This window comes from Camelus bactrianus, chromosome 22, assembly GCF_048773025.1.
Source record: "Camelus bactrianus isolate YW-2024 breed Bactrian camel chromosome 22, ASM4877302v1, whole genome shotgun sequence".
NCBI classification, from domain to species: domain Eukaryota; kingdom Metazoa; phylum Chordata; class Mammalia; order Artiodactyla; family Camelidae; genus Camelus; species Camelus bactrianus.
In genome coordinates, this window is record NC_133560.1 from 16,050,971 (window position 1) to 16,073,190 (window position 22,220).

Genomic DNA, 22,220 nt, shown 5'->3' on the forward strand with positions numbered 1-22,220 from the left:
AAATCTAGGATTCTACCAAGGTTTTGATTTTCATTTGGTGATTCTGGAATTTAAAGATTCTGACCAACTGTATGAACATTTGTGTTATGTGCACTTTTTTTTATTTTTTTCCTGTGTCTATCTCTCTTTCTCTCATCTTAGATTCCTTACACTCTATTATAGAGTTTTAAGGGAAAAACAAGATTGGAAATAAAATACTCCTGGAGTCATATGGTGAGTCAAGAATGAGTATTTGTTTTTCATTTTTCTAAAGTCAATGTGAACTGTGTTGAATTCCTTTGAGAAAACAACTGTGTAAAAGCAAGGGCTATTATATCTTTAAGCATGTAATTTACTTTATAAATGTAAGCACATGCATATTTACCATCCTCTGGGAAAAACACAGAACATGTACACTAGGGAATTTTGTTTCATTTCAGCAGGAAAGTAGAATATTGCAATGTATCCAAATTATTCATTACAGAACAAAATGTCTCCAAATCAGACTAGAAACAGAGTTCTTATAGTCAACACTGAAGAAGTATTTCAATATATAGCCTTTGAGAAACAGGGCCAAAACTTTCAGCTATTTGTCTCACATATAGTAAAAACTGGCAAATGAAGATTTCAGAAAAGCTGAATAAAACATTTCACACACTGTCTTAAATAATTTTATAGTTGTGAGCTTTATTTACTCATTCTGTGTATCTCCCCACCTAAACAGGCATACAGACGGCCTCAACCCCTTTCTTTTTAATATTTCATTTCCTTTGTTTTCTCCTTTTCGTTTCAATGCCATAAAGCTAGGTAGGCATCCTTCCTACTCCTAGGGTAGAAATCATAATTGCCATCTCGAATATCGTCCAGTTGCATAAAATAAGGAGACCCATGCTCCTTGTTATCTATACTGAGCATCTAAGATCTCGCTGAGGAAAGTAACTACAATGCCATGTTCACTGATGTTTTACATTATGTGATTAACATATTGGTAATCCATGCGACTATTTTTTTAACCACAGAAAAATAATTACCTGTGAGAAAGAAAAAAAGAGAGAGAACTGTGAAATGCTTTAAAATTTTAGTAGTATCTTCTTCAGTAAGTCCATGAATTCGAAAGAGACAAAAATTATATCAGCATTAGTAACAGTAGTCAAACTTTATTGAGGGCTTATATCAGGGCTTGTACTAAGATCTTTAAATGTTTATATAACAATATTTATTCCTTACAATGACCCCATGAGGTATCTACTATCATTCAGAGAAAAAAAATATTTAAAAAAAGAAGTAAAACTGAATCTAAGCAACCAGTTTAAGGTTACATGATTTTTCACCAGAACTCTATGCTCTTAATACACTTTATATTAGTTAATAACCATGCAGGTAAATTCAATAAGCCTTTTAAGGTTGCTACTAAGTGTTTAGTAAGATGTAATAAGCTCTGGTGAGTAGAAAAAAGTAGTAAATTCAAGTTATTGTTCTTTAATCAAATATAGTTATTTGAAAATAGTTTAATGATATAAGATACATTAAGTTTAAAACTGAGTGATAAAATAGCATTATAGACTTAATCTTTAAAAATAGCACATAGAGCAAAGTGGCTTATTTACTAGAAAAAATATAGAGTTGTAATTATAAGTTATAATATAAGCAATCAGACAGAAGTCTCAAGTTAAAAATGTATTAACAGCATATTGGAAGGGGCAGGACAATTTTAAACTGTCCTCCTTTCTCCCCATTTCCGTGCTGATATTTATCTTATCATTGACTGTATTTAAATTACTAATAATTTCCCTACTCAGCTAATAGACTTAGAATACCTCTATTGAACAAGCATTATTCTGGTTCTGAAATATTAGGGCATCTCATCCACTATCTACTTCCTGTCCCCAAGCAAGGCTATGTATCAGGAAACATCACATGTGTTCCTAACTCACTCTGCAACCTGTACCTTAAGTTTAAGCTCTTTTTCTTAATTTAGTACGAGATGCCAAGGTGTTTGGCAAATGGAATTTTCTAGAGTTTATGGGCAGATGATGCCAGTAACAAAATGTAGAGAACAGAAACCTAGCTGAGAAGTTGTGAAAAGAGTGCTCCTCCCCTCTAAAGCAATTTTTTCTTAAAGAGGGGACGAAACAGTTTTTTAAGATGATGATGACAAAGTGTGGAAAGAGGAAGTAAAAAGCAAAACTAGGTCACATAGAGAAGAAAGACAAAAAAGCCGTTCCAATACCCATGGTGATGACTACAGAAATACATAATGTGGTGGGTGTATGTGATAGAAAGCTTTGTAGAGCACAGACACAGAGACTGAATGCGCCCAAAATGGGCGTCGATCTAAATACACAAGGCTGATTTAAAAAAAAAAAAAATAGAAGGAGGTTTAAAACAGAAAAGTGTTCATACAAAGTAAAATATGGAAAGAGAAAGCAGCAAAGCTTTTACTGATTGTGGTTCCTATTGTGTTGGCCACATATAATGTGACATGGTTTTAGGTGCTTGGTATGTCAGTGAAAAAAAACCCCAAAATCCTTACCCTCATGAATAGTACAGTGTAGCTGAAGAGAGACTAATGATTAACAAGAGTCAAATAAATAAGCAATGAGTGATTAAGGTTTTGAAAATAGTTAAAACTCGGGTAGGTGAGAGGGCTAGGAGCAGGCTTCTTTTTGTTGAACAGTTGTTAGCCTGGGACTTATGGAGAAGATGATTTGAACAAAAGGACAAGGGAATTGAAGGAGGTGGGGTCCGATTCAAAATGTAAAACACACAGCCTAAAAACATTTCAAATAACTTAGAATGTGTACCTCCGGAGGATGAGGAGGGAAATTGGACTGAGGTAGCAGTAAAAATTTAATGAATGAATGAAAAATGAAAGAAACAGACAAACAAAAGGTAGACCTTTCATAGAACAATGATCATTGTGTGCTAGAAAATTAGAACATAGTACTTCAATCTTCTATCCATGAAATCTAATCACTTCCCCTGTCCCACTCATGAGGAAACCAGGGACACAGTCTTCACCTTAATAGGACTGACATTTAGCAAATAACGCTATAGGATACTGAAATTTTAATTTCAGATCAGTAGCAACTATCATTTATTTTTAGCATAACTGTGGTTCATGCTTTATTTATCTGCTGTTTATAAATGATAATAAAAATATAAATAATGAAATAGGAATTATTCATTGTTTATCTGAAATTCTCATTTAACTGTGTGTACCGTATTTTACCAGGCAAGCCTACATTCCGATGCCTTTCCCATGCCATCCCTTGGTTTACCTAAATGTACCCTAATCTTACCCTCTGAAACACTTTATGTTATATTGAGTCTGTTGGCGGTGATAGAAGGAAACTCTGAGAAACTATTCTGGTGCTTAGGGATGGTTTATAAAAGCCTCATTTTGAGCTAGGCTTGATACTGAAGCAATTGTGGAAAAAAGGGAATACAAGCTTAAAGAAATAAATAGTATTGATGAGTGCCAATGGCTCTGCTGTGGGAAAAATATAAATAAATAAGAGACTTGAATAAAGAAATAAAGAAGGTCATAAAAGCTTTAGGATACAAGTTCACTTAAATAGTATATTTTCATGGAGAGGGTAGAGAATGCTATCACAAATTCCCTTCTCAACTGAAATAAAACAAAGAATGAACAGAGAACAAATGTTGGATTTCAGAAGGTGTTTACTGAAAATCTTACAGAGCAGCACTGTCCAACAGAAGTATAATGCAAACCACATTTGTAATTGTACATTTTCTAATTGTCACATGAACAAAAATAAATAGGTAAAACAGCTTTACAAATATATTTTATTTAACTCAGTATATCCAAAATATTACCAGTTCAACATGTAATTAACATAAAAATTATTCATGAGATGTTTTACTTTTTTGTACTGTTAAAAATCCAATGTATTTTTTAATACTAACTTCATATCTAAATTTGAACTAAGCCACATTTGAAGTGTTTGATAGCCCACGTGGCTACTGGCTACCATATGAGACAGTGCCGTTCTAGAGAAGAATTAGTCTAACTGTAGTTAAAATTTGTACACAAGAGATTAACAGTGGTGGAGAATGGGGGGTAGTGAGTTATTAAAGAATTGGAGAATCTGTTTCATAGCAGGAGCTCTTAACAAATAAGGATCAAGGGGATATATAGCTCTGATATTAAAGAAGTAACCATTTTACCATAAGGAAAAAAAAAAGTAAAAGTGAAAGAATATGTCTAGAGAAAAACTTAACTGAGAAGGACTTCAATTTTTGATGATAGACTAGCATAAAAAAATCTGAAATAACTTACCACTAAAATAACAATTAGAGCCTGGCAAAAAGGAAACACATAGCACTGTATGTGTAGTTCAGGATACAGATATTAAGGGAACTCTCCAATTGTGATTCATACCCACCTCTACCAAAAGTAAAAACACCCATCGTAAATCAGAGCTGAAATCACAGCAGAGAGCTAAGCAAAAGAAAGCTCAAATTGCACAGACACGAATACAAATGTACAAATGTAGCCATTGGTTTCTGGAGGGAAATCTTAAGGAATCAACAACATGGGGGATCCACACCTGAGCTTCCAACCTGAACAGGGGACCTTATAACCGGGCTAAAGCGACCATATGTTAGTAGATTGATAGTATCTGCTAATTTCTGGCAAAAGAAAATCCTCTTTTCAAAGGAAAATACTGTGTTTTTAGATCCCAAGGATTTCTACAGGTTAAAAATCACACGCAAAAAAAAAAAAAAAAAATACAAAGAGAAATCTTCAAAATCCAGACACAAATGTGCACACACACACACAAACCCCATATTAAAAATAAAGCTAAAGAGAAACAAAAAACCCCATCAAATTTATACTACCATGAACTTTATATATTGATGAGATCAAATAGCAAATACTATTTTGTCTGATGTACATAAATAAAGCAATAAATTATCATTAGTGATCATACAGATTTGAAAAAGAACAAATTATGTATTTTAGAAATTTAAAACTATTTTTGTTGAAACTGAAAGTTAAAGGATAGATTTAATAGCTATATAAATAATGCTGGGGAAAAAATCAGTGAGTCTGAGGATATATGAAAAGGAATTACTATTGAATTCATACAGAGACTTGAAATGAGAAATACAAAATAGTGATCAAGTTTTAGTCAAAATGAGAAGATAAATAAAATATCTCTATAACCAAAACATTTTAAATATGTAAGCATCTTGGGTGAAAAAAAACCAAATAATACATATGCTAAAATATATAGTGTTTAATAATAAAGAAAACTTTTGTATCAGAATTTTGGAATGCAGTGAAAGTGATATTGAGACAAATATGTAACTCGAGTTATTTTACTATAAACAAAAGAAGGATAAATTTAAAGACTAATTATCGAATTTATGTTAGAAAAAACCAGATGAACAGAAAAACCTCATGGTATAAAGAGAATATAACAACAAAGTTAATGAAATTGAAACAAGCATACAATAGATGATCAACAATACCTAAAATTAGTTATTTAAAAATACTGACCAAGGGAAAAAGAATAGACAAATTGAGGAATTAAAATGTAGATCACAGTATAACTACTTCAGATACTTAGAATGATAATAATATTTGAACAATTTAATGCCAATAAATATGAAAACTCAGATGAAGTACATCATTTCATAGAAACATAACTTTCCAAAATCACATGTTGAAAAAATACTAAACATACACAATTATCTTAGAATCATCTTTAAAAAAAAAGGAAATAGTTATTTAAAAATTTGCCAAGAAGAAAAACCAAGACCAATCATTTTTACAGATGAATTCTATGAATATTTGAAGAAATCAATCATCCCAATTTCATCTAAGCTCTTTGAAAGAACAGGAAAAAAAAATGCCTAATTTGCTCTATGATCAGCATATTCTTAATTTCAAATCTAGACAATGACAAGATAAGAAAGAAAATTATAATTTAAAATCACTGATGGACACGAATGCAAGAATCTTTATGAAAAGAGTAGATAGTCAAAGGGAACATTATATTAAAAAAAAAGATATCACCAACAAGTTAGATTTGTCCTAAAAATGCAAGGGTGGTTTTAAATGAGAAATTTTATCAATGAAATGTATTCTGTTAATGAATTAAATGAGAAAATAATATAATCATCTTCATAGGTACTAAGTAAACATTTGAAAATTCAATTTAAATTGATGATTAAAACTATTTGCAAGCTAAGCAGAAAAGGTCATCTCTTCAACTTGATAAAAAAAAGTAACTGTGGTACAATTAAATATATATATGTATGTATGTATGTATGTATATATATATATATATATATGTATATATATATATATATATACACACATATATATATATATATATTTCTGGGAGGAAATTCCAACACAACATGGAAAACACGAGGACATAGCATCATGTTATGCTACGTGAAATAAGCCAGTCATAAAAAGACAAATACTTTATGATTCTCCCAAATGAGGCATCTAGAGTAGTTAAATTTATAGGGACAGAAAGTAGAATGGTGACTGCCAGGGACTAGGGGAGAGTAAATGAGGAAATTGTAGCTTAATGGGTATTTAGTTTCAGTTTTGCAAGTTGAAAAGAGGTCTGGAGATCAGCTGCACAACAATGTGAATGTAGTAAATGCTACTGAATTATACACTTAAAAATGATTAAGGTATAATCTGTCCCGAGTTACAAAGCTTCAGAACTCTTGGAACTTCATGAGCGATACGAGTGTTTTTGTTATACTAGTGAGATAAATCGTGCTGGGGACTCCGGGTAGCACTGGTTGCCTAAAAACTCAGTCACATGATTGTAGGGCTGATACATTCCTGGGAGGGGTAAGGACAGGAGACTGAGTTCAATCATGTCACCAATAATTTAACCAATGGTGCTTACATAATAAAACTTTAATAAAAATTCTAGATCTCTAGAGACCTTCTGGTTGGTGAAGATATCAATGAACCAGGAGGATGATGCAACCTGCCTCCACAGGGTCACAGGTTCCTGTGCTTGGGATCCATCCAGATCTTGTTCCATGTATCTCTTTCTCTGGTTGTTCATTTGTATCCCTCTTAATAAAAATTTAACTGTAAGTTTAGTGCTTTCCTGAGTTCTGTGTGTTGCCTAGCAATTATGGAAACTAAGCCAGTTATGGAAAGTCACAAATTTGTAACCAGCCAGACAGAAGTAGGGGTAGCCTGAGGAACCCACCTGTGGTTGGCATTTGAAGGAAAAATCTTCTTGATGGGGAACTTGTTCTTTAACTTGTGGGATCTGGTGATAACTCTGGCTAGTTATTGTCAAAACTGGGTCAAATGCAGAACACCCAGTTAGTATCAGAGACCTGATACTGGAATAGAATACCTACAAAAAATCTACAGCAAACACCTTTGTAATGGTGAAATTTTTAAAATACTTCCTTTTGAATCAGAGACAAAACATAACTCACTAGTTCTATTAAACATGTTCTGAATTGAATAATCAGCATGGAACAAGAAAAAATGTGGATTACAAAGAAACAATAGACTCATCCCATAGATAATACAAATATATGGACAGAAAATCCAAAATAAAATATAAATTATTATAATTAGAGCTTAGTAAAATAGCCTATACAAAACCAATATATAAGCATCAATTTAACTGTTTTTTAATAGAAATATCAATATATATTAAATATCTACAAAACCAAATGAAAAGACACAACATGTTCATGAATCAGAAAACTCACTATTATGTAGATATCAAATTTCCACAATCATTTTATAGATTATGTATAATTCAATTAAAATATCACAGTATTTTTTTAAAAAGAAATTGACAGTCTGTTTCAAAAATTTACATGGAAGTCACGGTAGGCAGAATTCTAAAGATATCACTCCAACTTTCCCTATTCCAATTCCTAGGACTAGAAATATGATGAGATATCATGCCTGCAATTACATTACATGGCAAAAGTATTTTGCAGCTGTAATTAAGGTTACTAATCAGTTGACTTCAAGTTAATCAAAAAGGAAGATATAATGTAACAACATGAGACGTCTTAAAAGTGGAAAGTTTTTTTCTGGCAGGTAGCATAAGAGGAAAGCAGAGATTTGAAGCAGGGGTGGACCGACACTCTGTTGCCGACTTGAAATTGGTGACGTTCACGTGGGGAAGACCTGAGAACAACCGCTAAGAGCTAAGATTAACCTCCAGAACACAACTGGTAAAGAAATCGGAATCCAAGTCACATAAACACAAGGTAGTGAATTCCAGCAACAAGTATAAGCATGGAGGTAGATTTTCCTCCCAGAGACTACAGGTAAGTACTCAGCCTGGCTGAGCCCTTGATTTCAGCCTTAAGCAGGGAACTCACTCATGCTACGCTGGACTCCTGAACAACTGTGAGCTAATGAATGTGCTGTTTCAAGACAATAGCTTTCTATGCAACAAGGTAAAAGTGCTTTAAAAAGCAATGGCTCAGAACTCTGTAAGACACTTCAGAATAAAAGGAATACAATGAGACTGGACTAGCCATACGAGAAATCAAGATAATTATAAAGCTATCATCATTAAGAGAGTGCGATCATGCTATTATTGGGACTTAAGAGAATTCTTAGGAACTGATATTTCAGTATTTTGAATTCACTTTACATTCCAGGTGGTATTGTATATCACTAAGGAAAGAGAATCTATTCAGTAAGTAGTATAGGAACTCTTGTGTATATGTATTGGGAAAAAAAAATCAGATCCAATCTTCCTATTTTTGCAGAGAAATCAACCCTAGATAAACAAAAATTCTAAATGTTAAAAGTCAAAACTATAAAACTTAACCAAGAAAATGAAGAGTGTATTTATGACATCAGAGAAAGAAAGGAGTTCTCAAAGCCCACAAAACACCATAAAAATAGATATAAAGCAATCATGGTAAAACAACAGCACAAGACAACACAAAAAGAGTACAGCAACAAACCACGTATTCCTCAAAATGTTCCTTAATCGAAAAGAAGGAAAGCTATAAATGTCGGCATATATTTGCAAAGTGTAACTGAAGAGCTATTTCTATTCAAAAAAACAAATTTCAAAATCAGCAAGAACACATTCAGCAAGTCAATTTTTTTTAAGTAAACAAGACAGATTTTTTTAAAAGAGAGGAAAAAAATGACAAAAATTAGATTACTCTACTATAATAAAGAAAACAAAATTAAGATGAAAATAATGTTGCTGTTGTTTTCACGCTTAAACCGTTTGCTTATGCTCAGAAATCCAGAGATCACAAAAATTATCATCTAAATTTTATTATTATACTATTATTATAATATTTTAGCTTTATATTTACCAATTCTTTTGCCTATTAGATTCATGAAATTTAAGAAATATGACAATATCAAGTACTGGTTCGGTTGCGGGTCAACACAAACTCTTAATATAAATACTGGAGATGGGAATAAAAATGGGTATCATCATTTTGAAAAATAACAGAACATTATTTTTAAAATTTAAAGAGACTCATAGTATAGGGCCCAGCAATCCCATTATAAAATTATATCAATGCCCCCTATGCAGCTGACTCCCGATACAACTTATTCTGCAACATCACCTCCCTCTTTTCCTTCAAAAGCTTTAAGCACAAGTATCTTCTTCCTGCCTCTGCCGATGTGGTTCTTTATCTCTTCTTTGCTCTTATTTTTTTCTTTCCTTTTCTCCCCTTTCTCTATGCCCAGATCCTACATATACATTAAAGAAGTCTGAGGGAAGTATTCATTCATTCCTTATTTCATTTATTGAAAAAAAAATTCATTTAGGAGCCACCATGTGCCAAACAGTTAAAGCACCACAGTGGACTAGATAAACATGCCTTCTACCCTTGTGCCTCCTGCTTTTCAAAAGGTGACATGGTGCTGGGTGTGGAGACAGACAATAAACAAGCCAAGGAAGTAAATTCAGATCATTCTGAGGGAGGAAAGTAAACAGAGTGACTTGGCCTGATAAAAAATAATTAGAAGACAAATAATAAGTAGAAATCTATATTAAAAACAACATGTCCCAAGGAGGAGATTGTTAGCATTTCTTTCCTTAATGTACTGAACTTCATGTGTGTATGTATATACATAGATGTGCATGTGTGTATGTGCACATGTACACACACAAGTACACATGTTTGCACATATTTACCTCCTATTCACGACTCTAAGTTTCTGTACAGTACAGCCCATGTTTGAGTCATCACTTTATCATCAACAGTATCCAAGTACCTTACTATGGTACTAGCTCAACAAAGGATGCAGTCATCATTGGCTACATACCTTTCTCTTGTATTACTAAAGTTCTACTGCTCCAGGTGAGCTTGGCTGGACCACCTCTGCCTTCTCTATCATCCTCTTCCCTGCACAGAAGCCTGATTTCCCCTGGTCTTCTTCTATACTGACTGATACGGAGGATGTGGACATTTTTTCTTAAGGAATCTCCGTGACGCCTACATAGAACTTGAGATTCTGAAGGCAGGTTATATATAAATCAAGATTGGGACCAGCAAATTCCAGGCAGAGGAAATACATAGAGATAACATCTTGTATCATTTATATTATTTTGTCAAACAACAGAAACAATTTAAAAATGCTGAATGTAAAAATAAGTGAAATGTTTCTTTGTAATGACAATCTTTGGTTCTAAGTAATTCTCCGAATTTCCAATCATTTACACAGGAAATATTCTTATATTTTTGAACCAAGAGTGTGTTTTCTACAAGAGTGTTAAGCTATTGTTGCATGGTAGTAAAACTGCTTTTCAGAAAGTTGATCCTAATATACACACACACCAGGTGTCAATGAGCCTGCCTATGTTCTCCCAAAGCATACAGGGAGGATTTCCACTTTTAAAACTTCTTCTGGGCTGGAAAAAAATAAAATAAAAACAAAAAAGGGCCATTTTATGTTTTTTTTTTTAATTTCCTTTCCCTTATATTATGACTGAAGTTGAATGAGTTTCATATGCTTACTATTCTTTTGTAGTTCTTATACTTTGAAATCTCTTTACCATTGCTGACCATTAAAATCAAAAGATTTTAGTGTTTTTAAAGTTCTTTACCTTGAACTTCAGTATTTTGGAAAAGTATTTCCCCAGTTTGGTATTTATCATTTTAATTTTGCTAATAATGACTTTTGATGTATAAACGTTTGTAAACTTTAATCCAAGTATGTTGATCTTACCCTTGGTGATCGCCTTGGTGATTTCATACTTTAAAAGTTTGTTTATGCTTAGAAGTCCATAGATCACAAAAAGTAATTATCCAAATTGTCATTTTATTCTTATAAGATTGAGCTTTACATTAACTCTGAATTGACTTTCCATTAATTTATGATTTTAGCTTCTATGTTTCCTTGTTGAATTTATTTTGGTATACGATGAGAAATGAGACTCTAAATTGTTGTCCCTTTCTAAAGATAGCCAATATTTTTAACTCTATTTATTAAGTAATCCTTCTTTTGTAAATGGTTTGTGATCTTTTCTTAATTCTACTCATACTGAATGCATATACATGCACCCACAAATATATGTCTCTGTTTTCTATTTATTCTCATGTATCTGTTGAGATATTCTTGTGTGCCAGTGCTTTCATGTGTTGTGTCTTTATAATATGTTCTAATATTTATAACATGTTTCAATATATTTAAAATGTATTTTAAAGCATGTTTAGAGCCACCTAGGTTACATTTCTCTTTTATGCCACGTTGGTTATTTTTTAGTGGCTGATTTTGAAGAAAGTTGGCATTTTAGATAACTTTGTCTTTTTTTTTTTTTTCACTTCTCTCCACAACTAAGTCACCTATTTATTTAATTATCATCATGAGGGATTACAAGCATTTTTAAAAGCCTTGAGACACATTTTAAAATAATAATTAACTCATTATAAAATAACTGAAATATAGCCTGAAAAATAAATCTTTACCAAAGAATCACTAAATTAAACTTCACTCTTCTCTAAATTCTACAACAATTTAATGTGTGACTTATGGATCTATGCCCATAAACAGGTGACTTGCAGCCTATGGTAAGTCTAGTAGTACCCTGGCATTCATGCCTAGAATGTTTTGAAAGCCACTGATTCACCAAGCTGCAACATTTTCCCAACATAATGACTGTCTATAGGTGTGAAGGGAGGATTAAAGAGAATCAAATATCCATTAAATAATATGGGGCCACAATTCTGGGAAAAGAGTCATTGCTTCACATTTAGACAATTCCTAGGAACAGGAGAGCATCAAGGGGGAAGAGGCATGGGCGGGGAATGAAACTGAGGAAAGAGAACCGGGAAAGACAGGAAAATGACAGGTGAGCAGAGGTGAACTGCAGAGGTGGGCATCTGAAAGCAACTGATGAGATGTCACCCCCAATGCTATCTGTGTCTTTCACAACTCCATCCAAGGAGGAGAAGAGAATTAGAAAACCAAGCTCAGGACCTTGTTACGTAGCTGTTTTATTCTAACAAGGTGTGCTTCATTTAAATATAATGCTGTTTGCTCTGTGCAAAACCGAAACTGATACATTTGTAAAGGTTTCTTTGTACTGTTTCTAATCTATAATTTAACAGATTTGTTCCACCAGAACAAACATTTGCTGAATGTCATGGAAATGGTTTTGAAAAGTATAATGTCAGCAAGATCGCCTCGGAACACAACAGTTGAAAAAGGCAGCACCTGTATGCAGAAATACACAGACCCGCCCACAAAATGGGCAACGTCTCAGAGACAGCGCCGCAGCCACGCAGGTATTCTTTCAGACACTTTCCTTTTTTTTTTTTTTCCTGTCCTTAAGACATGCCCTCAAACTCTCCTCATATTCTGCACAAGCAAGGGGCATTAATCACCCAAGTCTACATGCCCATTTGTCCAGAATTGTTGCCTATGAGCCACTCTTTGAATAAGTTATACTCCTGACCTTTCTGATCAATAAGATGAACGATAAAGGCAAAAGCTTGTGGTTTACAGCTTCGTAGAAGTTGCCATCTCCTCTGAGTAGTTAAAATAAATAATTCCTTTAGTGCTAGTCATTGCCTCCTGCAAGCGATATCTGTGTGTGTGTGCGTGACAGCAAGATGTACTGTGTCTTCTTACCTTTGATGTTTGGTCTTGTTTGGGCGCTGCTCTTTTGACAAGCTTTCAAAAGCCCCCTACTATGAATGTCGAATTAAGTACCCTTATGAATATGCATGAACATAAACCTCATATACTCATTTTGGTGGCTACTCACTGTGCTGGGTTGCCCTGGAAGCCATTCCAAATGGTTTTGATTTTGCGTCTGAGATTCCTAATGGTGGTAATTATCTGCTGCAGCCATGCAGTACCAAATATGATGCGTGTTAGAGATACTTTAAAAAATAATAATAAAAACGACTGAAGATGCTAATTCCCACATTTTAGTTCCTACAGGGCAATTAGCCTCAAGTAATGATGTTTATATTTATATGCAAATGTTTCAGGAAAAATGAATCTTAACAGAGACTTCATATCAATACCATTGGGAGACAAGAGAATTCCATCTGTCTGTAGAAAATGCCTGCCATTAGCTCTACATGTAGCCTATTTCTGTAATAGAAACTATTTAATCTTAAGTAATTCATTCTTCATTTTGTGTTATTTTCCCTTCCTTCTGTTCTTTTATTAAGACTCTTAACTAATGTACAGTATGTGCTGCCCCTCAGGGCTGACACAAAGGTGCCCGGCCACATTTTCTTCTGAGCATCGTCTGTCGTTTGAATTATTACCTCACATCCTAGCCATTCCTCATTTTGGGATAATAATTGAGGAACCAAAGCAGGCTTCTTGAGGAACACTTACTTGTTAATATCCTCTGTTTTAGGGATTGCTACAACATGAAAAGATGGAAATACAATGAAGAAGCAAAGTTCTGCATTATAGCTGGAGATTTTGACTAGCTCCTGGCTTGTCCATGTGGCAAGTGAAACTTATAGACTTTCCATGAACTCCCTGCTTAATTGGAGTTAGGAAGCAAGCTCAGTCTAGAGCCAGCTTCATAAGGCAACACGCTTTCTACTCCAAGACAATCTCTTAATACACAGGATCTTCTAATAACGGATCATTTTTTCCTGTTCTCCCTTTGTTTCCACCAGACATTTTAAACCATCAATCGGTAATTCAGTTACTGAGCTAAAGTCACTGGATAGACTGCTTGCTTAGCTTAGGTATGTTTTTCTGCCGAGGAATAAAGTGATACCCATTATTTCATTTAGGAAGTATTATTTGTCACATGTTTTAAAGACCAGTCAGGAAGAGTTTTGTTTTAGGTATCAGAAACAGAGTCTCTAAATCCACGACTACAGAGAACATAATTGTTAACCAAGTCTAGAACTCTAGAGGTCTACCCAATATTGTAAAAGCACTTAAGATTTCAAATTTTGTTTAGAATAATGACAAGAGAAAAAAATGCAAAGAGCAGTATCACAAGAAAACTGTGTCATATTTAGAGCACATTTATAGTAGAAATTTCTCTAAGAATAGTAACTTGTAAAGGCACGGTTAGAATTTGGTAAATCTACTAAACCAAGTTCAGGTGTATGTTAAGTACCCACAACTTTCTACAGTAAAAGGTGCACCCATTTGACATCTGTGTATACATTTTTCCCCTTTAACCTAGGGTAAACAAGTAAGGAAGCCACCCCAGAATTTCTAAACAAGAACTAAAATGACACAAATGAACAAAATATTTCAAAACACAGAAGCTCATTGTCACTCACAGTCAAAATCTAGAATGAAGGAGTCTGGGAAAGGGCGAAATTCAGCATCCTGCCAGTGGAAAATCTCATTAGAATCTCTTGAGATTTATCTGTCACTCTGACAGGATAATTTGATTTTAAATTCCATCACCGCTAGCCCTAATTTTTAAAATTAGATTGCAAAAAAAAAAAAAAAAGTGACTTCTTTTTCTCCCATATAATGAATAACAGGATACTATGAATCAAAATCAAGGTTGCCATTAATCAGAAATTACAGGGAAAAGATCTGAAAAATTTTAGGGTTTGAGGGAAGCAGAAAAGGTTCCCTCCCTCACTCTCCCACCCCTCGTGGAACCAGAGTAAAGATCAGTTAAAAGAGATTCTTTCTGAAGTTTAATTCGGAGCATCAGAAGTTTCTTATCAGTGTAGAATTTCAAGACTTTCCTAAGCCGTCTGGTTTCCTTCAATAGAGCAACACTTACTCAGCCCCACGCTGAGCCCATTTAGTGCAGTATTATCATAATTCATTTCTCAATGAGAGTTTTTCAGGCTGCAGACAAAACATGGTAAAATGTCATAAACACAGCCTTACTTTCAGGTGTTACAGTCGGTACCTACAGCCATATAAATCTTATAAAAATCCAATCTCTTCTCTTCCCCTTTTTCAATAAAGGGGCAAATAAACAATTTAATGCCAGTGATGGATGCAAGTAATGCCACTTTCAGAAGCTGATCTACTTGAAGATCACTGCCTGCTTTTCCAGCTGTATTTCTGTAAAGCACCTTGGAATCCAGGTTTTCTCAGGCCCACAGTGATAATCAAACTTCCATCTTGACCAAAATGGAACAGAATGCCATATCTTGAGAATTGCTTTTTTTTTTTTTTTTTACATTTTCAGATAACACACTTTATACACTTTCCAAATATTAACATTTCTAAAGAATGAAGACTTAATGTCAACCTGCTAGTTAGGGAATCGGGTTCGTGAAAAGTGAGCAGAAGTTTTTCATACAAAGTAAGAGAAGTCGGGGGTGACTCTCTTACAGCCTCTTCATAATTTAGCAGAACCAGCTCTGATTGGCTCACCTTCCAACAGAGTTCTCCCTGGTAACACACACTTTCTCTTTAGGGAGCTGTGTTTCTCATGCCCGGGACCTGTCACTCTTTTAAGTCCCATTTCCAAGTTCCTCCCTGCCACATGTCTGCTTCTAGGTAAACGAATTAAGAGACAAACTATCTTCTGTCACTTATTAAAACATCACTGTGCCTCCCTAGGAAACAGACCATGTAAGAAACAGCCTCTCCCTTAATTGAAACTTAGAACCAAATGCTTCATACAATTTAGTATTTTTACATTTTGAGACATCCTGGTTCTACTTTCTGAGACATCAAAATACTAAAAAAAATTAGCGTATTCACATTTTTCAAACGGGATCACACTTTCTACTTGGTAACACAGGCAGATAAAGTCCTTTGATAAAGTTTTTTAATATTTAATATGTATGTGCATTCATAGCATTCATTTCTATATACACATATGTATATATGCACGTGCATATGTGTCTGTATTGTATCTCAAATCTCAGAGTCACTAGCTCCACCACTGAACTGTGCATTCAGGAAATTTGAATCAGAAACGTGAATTCACTTTACTCCCATTTATCAAGGAAACTCCAACAGTAATTATTTTAAATGATAGCTTTGTATATTGTTCAGATTTTAGAAGCTTAAGGAAAGCACTTACCTTACAAAGGTGAGATTTCTCTCCCATACGTGTGATCTCTCAGGACACCTTCCTGATTCTTCCTAAGCGGTGTGGCTTTAATAGCAGCTTCCCACCTGTTGCAAAATTAGAATAGGGATTTTTTTTTTAATACAGAAAAATAATCACTTTGTTCAAGTTTTATATTTGTGTAATCAATAAACTTGTAAAAAATGTCAATACATACACACAGGATTTGGGGTGTTAAATCATCCACCATGAACTTATATTTTTTTCTGGACAACTTTCTAGAAAATACGGCAACTGTCATACATAATAAAACACAAATGATGGAAAAGTGATATGAAAAAATTGCATTGAGATAGATACTCTTAAGGGCCCTCATCAGAGATGTTCAGCTCTTGTTTTCAGGAAAAAACTCCTCAAAGATTTCACCTTCACCCTGAATGTAGCTGTGACAAGCCGGTCAAGGTCCACCGAATCCAATTAGAGCAGTTTTCTGGGAAAGGAATTGTGATTCTTGACAATATTAGGGCAAAATACTGCAAGCTGTTTTAACTTCAAGGAGGGCAGTGGTAGCTACACTCATCTTTAGTCTGTGGCTTAAAACTGTGTCGGCAAGCCGTGGCAGAAACAGAGTATTTGTCAAGCTTTACTGGATCCAGCCATTGGTTGTTCTGCCCTGGAAGGCTGTCGTTTGTTTATATTCTGTTGCATAAAATCAGAAGAATGTTTAGGGGCTAGAAAAATTGACAGCAGTGGACAGAGAAGTCAATGTTGTCTGTCCTAAGTGAATAGAGGGCTGATGTTCTGTGAATCTTATAGGAAAGGACTCACAAGATTTACCAGGTCCTGAGAGTTACCAGTTCTTCACTCTGTCAGCTCTTCAATAACCCCTGACAAATCCATCTCCTGAAAGTCTCCTTGTGTGTCCGTCCTATTACACATCTCCTGCCATTTCCCCCATTATCTGACTGTGCACCACGGCAAAATCCTTCTGAGTAGTCACCGTTACCCAGTTCACTCTGCACTCAGTCAGAAGCTTCTTCCTCAAACACACATATGAACGTGCCGACCTGTGACTTATTTCACACCCATAGTTCTTATTCTGAGACCCTCAAGGAAAAATAAATTATCCTTCATGATCTGACTTTTGCCTCTTTTGAAGATTCATCTTTTGAATGCCTCTACCCTTTCCCAGTTTATTTTGAGCTCCAGCAATACCAAGTTTTATGGCGTCTACAAACTCATACTGCAACGACGGTTCGTTCTGCCTATTAAACCACCTAGAAAAGTTCCATTTGTTCTTCTAAGACCTGCTTTGAGATGTTACCTTCTCAGACACCTTCCCCTGCTTTGCCTCCTGACAGCGTAAGCACCCTTTCCTCCAAGATGCCTCTATAGCTGGTGCTTAGCGTACTCGTCTGGTTACACGTCTAGAGTGTCCCCTTGAACGTGAGTCTTTTGGTCTAAGTCCCGTATATCATTCATCTTCAGTTCTGAAGTGCTGAGCACAGTGCCTGATCTATCAAGGAAATGCATCTCGAATTGAGTCCAAAGACCTTTTCTTTTTCCTTTTTCATATATTAATGAAGATAAAAAGGTCTCAAGTCAATACTGAGCATCCCCAGTGCTTAAAGATCTTTTGAACTCTAATTCAAATGGAGGGTAGTAGATGGCTGATGAGAACCTAGTGTTTTGATTCTGCAATTACACCCAGTATGTTTCCAGGTGATGGATTCTATTGCCTTACCTTCATCATACTGGAGTCCCCCCTAAAATGCTCAGATTAATCTCCAAAGAGAGATTTGTGTTCTCTAAAATGCCTTAAAAAAGTTATTGGAGTATAGTCCTCAGTTTTACCTGAATTCCTGCCATTCAACAGATAATTTGTCAAGGATGCACACGGCCTAATGGACTATGATTAACTGACTGCCATGGATGATACTTTTAGCAATTCCTGGGGCATTGAAGGAAAAAGGAGAAAGAAAAGGAAGCGAGAAAAAAAGACTGCTTTATTCCTGAACATCCAACGGCCACCCATCTGTACGTAGGTAAGCTCAATGAATACATTTCGTTCTCCCTGGATTTAATCTCCACAGGTACTGCTGGATAGATATTTGTTCCCATCAGGTTAATATTTTCACAGCTAATATTTGGTAAATAAAATCAATGCAACATCTGTGCTGGGTTTTGTTTGTCCTCGTTGAAGGAGGCCGGATGGGATGGAGTGAATCACATAATTACACCAGTCCCTTCGCCTGCTCTCCCATGCTGGACATGAAGCTGTAGTATCAATATAAACCGCGTCTGATCAACATGCAGGAGGAATGCAAAGGCACTCGCAGGTTTTTCTAATGCTCTTTTCTACCTTTCGAAATTGAGTGGCTTCCTCTAATCCTCCTGGAACTTCACACCTCACACCCCTTCAAAGCCCAGTGCTCACACGTGGTAGCATCAGAGGAGAGATTATTAAAGACCCCCATCGGAACTGTGGCCTATTCATTTTCTGTGTAAACCGTGGGGTTCCTGTGCAGACAGGGATGTGCCAACACAAACCCAGACAGCTGCTGCACTAAAGCTGCTCCGAGTGCAGGTGGGGAAACAGCTTGTGATATTAACAAGACTAGATCCTTCTCGTGGCTTTCTATAGCCTTTATTTAAAATACAGAAAAATGCTTTCAAAGACTTATTTATAACTGTATCAAGCACAGATTGCACCAACATTATGCTGCAATGAGCACAAGTGTTATTCATACTGATATTAAGTATTTTTCTTTTTGGAAATAGCCAAAAAGAAAAAAAGAATGTTTCCTGGGGATGATTTCACATAGGAGCTACTAAAACCCTATCAGCAAAGCTAACGTGGGTGAAAATAGCTCTTGCAAAATTTCTTAAAAATCATGAAAACAAATAAACAAAAAGATTCGGTGTAAACAGTGAAATTGAGACATAAGAAACAAAAAGTTTTAGACAAAGGTTTTACAGATACCACAGCTGTCACATGCTTTTTTTTTTCTCCTTCATATAAAGATCATAATTAAATTAAATGAAATATTCCACATCACTATATACATATATTTTAACTTCTTTTTTTAACTCAATAACCCTTAGCAGAGTTCTTGATATTAAATATATTCATTTTTTCCCCTGAAGTTTTATTAATGTCCTACTGTGTGTCACAGTTAAGTATTAGGACCCACATAAAAATGTCCAAGCTATGTCATTGGCTTTAAGGAACACACACCTCTTTGGGAAAACACAAACGTTCATTAAGTGTCAATGAGAATTAAAAGTGGCAATAATAATAGTTATGGGCCAAAAAATGCAGACTTAGCCATGTAATAGGTATGTAATTTTCAGAAGTTTACTTAAAGTCTCTGGCCTCAGTTTACTTATCTTTAAAATGAAGATCAAAATACAGTCTATCTTAAGGGCTTTCCTGAGAAATAAAGGAGCACTTAAAAATGATCAGCCATATAGTAAACACTCAGGAAATAGGAGTTGTTATGATCCTATAGTAATTTATATAAGTTGGGGTTATCTGGGAAAGACACTGACTATGGAACTACACAGAATAAAATGATTTTTTTGCACTCAGAGCACTGGAAATATTTGATGTAATAATAAGGAGAGAGAAGACATCTCAGGTCGAGGGACAATATTGAGCAAAGTTATGAAACTATGAATAAGCAAAAGATGTGTTTTATAAAGTGACAGAGTCATAGGAGATATATTTGAAAGGGAGGAATGAATATATAGAAAATCTGGATGCTACACTGGTAAATGGTTATCAAAGAGAGACATAAATGGATAGAATGAAGGACAAAATTCAGAAGACTTCCTCTAGCATTTTTACTCAATCATTTTCACCCTTGAGTCATTTTCAGATTATTTTTTTTAAGTTTCAAATTTCTGCTGAAGTTATGATTTTATTTGACTTTCCAGTGATATTCACTCCCAGCTCAAAACTGTAAGTTGCCCACCTTGCTCCACTGTATGCACACATTCACATTGCTGTAAGTCAGGTGAATTTCCATAATATTCCCATTTTCCTACAACTTGCCCTTTATTCCTTTTTCTTAAAAAATGCATTTTAAATTTTGGTCATTCCAAGCATCTCAAATGTCTATGTTAGCATAATCGTACACACGCACACATACCCTCTCTCTCTCTCAGGTTTAACTTCGAAGGGAACTTTGATTTACTGTTGGGTATTTACTGGTTTTACAGTCTTGGGCAACCATTTATTCGCTTTGAGTGTCAGTTTTCTCAGTTACAGAAAAACTAGAAATAATGCCTGCTTTATCAGCAAGGAACAATGAAGGTAACAGGAAACAGACCAAAGCCATGAAGTTAGTATGAAATATGAAATAGATATTGCTATTATTTTATTATTCTTAATATTATGCTTTAGAACAATCTTCAGAAAAAATCTTTCAATGTATCCATAGTAGTCAAAAATGATTGCTGAAATGTTTTTTAAATGGAGAGCAAAGCCAATCGAAGTCATATCCTTACAGAAAACTCATCTCACCATCAGGAAACATTAACACAGTCTACTCTTACAAATAAAGGAGAAACGATTGTTTCAATACATATTTTGGGGTTTTTTTGTTTCAATATTGGAGCCAAGTATTTTCAAGGTGAAAAAGCTAACTTAAAAATTACAGTGGGATTATATTAATAAAATTTAAAATTGGGTTAAATAATTCAAAATTTAAAAATGTTGAATGAGAGAAAATTTAAAAAAAATCTAGAATTGGAATTATCAATGTTTATCCTTTATTACATGTGTTTTTATCAAATAATCATCTGACTGTAAATATTAGAATTAAAAATAAAGCTTTTGACTTTTGATTTTAGACCCCCATATTATCATGTCCCTTATGCAAAATCATATTATTTTTTACAGTATAAGACCCAACACATATTATGTAGATAGCGATAAACTTAAATAGAGATAATTACGCTGTTTTCTAGAAATGAAATATTAAGAGGTGAACTGCTTGCCTAGAGAATAAATAAAATACTCTTCGGATAATAAAACCAAAAAATACTTTAAAACAGGCTTAGGTCTTCTAATTTTTTTTGCAAACAATAAAGCGAAAAGACAGAACAGGTTTTATTATTTTCCACTGAGAGGAATAAAGTGCTCAGAAGTTTTTTTTTTTTTTCCCCAAATAGTGAAATAATTTCACATAAAATATTTAAGGAAGATATGCTTGACTTGAAAAATAGAAGGAAACTGGAATGCTATAAAATTTTAAAAAATATTAAAATATTTGCTAAAGTTTTGGGTATTCCTGAATATCACAAACTTCTGGAAACATATACAAGGAAATATTGTAGTAACTGAATTAGAGTAATTAGGCACCAAATTTATGTATTTTCCACTTTCCTCTAGCATATGAATTTATACCATGTGCATTACAACAGTAATAAAATTACTTTACCATGTGGCATTGCATAAGGAAATAGAACAATGAAAAGGTACTATCCAATTGTTAAAGATTGCAAAAATTGCTAATATTGCATGCTCTTTGTTTAAAGATTTCTATTTGTCTAAATTGACATAGCCTTTAAAATGCACTTATATTTTGAACTAGCATTCTAAATCTATTAATTTCATGACTGGATATACTCAAATATATAAATACATACGATAAGGATGTTCAAGACTGTTTACAGACTTATTGTTTAAAATGACCAACAATTTAGAAGACATTCAAACGCCAATCAGTAAAAAAATGTGTTAAAAATTTCCAACTACAAAAAATGCCATAAAAC

At 34.3% G+C, this 22,220-nt stretch overlaps 1 long non-coding RNA gene across 1 annotated transcript in view; it reads right to left on the minus strand.

Annotated features, from left to right (window-relative positions):
* LOC141574612 (uncharacterized) overlaps window positions 1–22,220 on the minus strand; it is a 1,056,998-nt gene that overhangs the window by 620,950 nt on the left and 413,828 nt on the right. The window contains exon 5 of the long non-coding RNA XR_012501497.1: window positions 16,452–16,546. This is a non-coding gene — a long non-coding RNA (uncharacterized LOC141574612). The remainder of the gene's footprint in view (window positions 1–16,451; window positions 16,547–22,220) is intronic.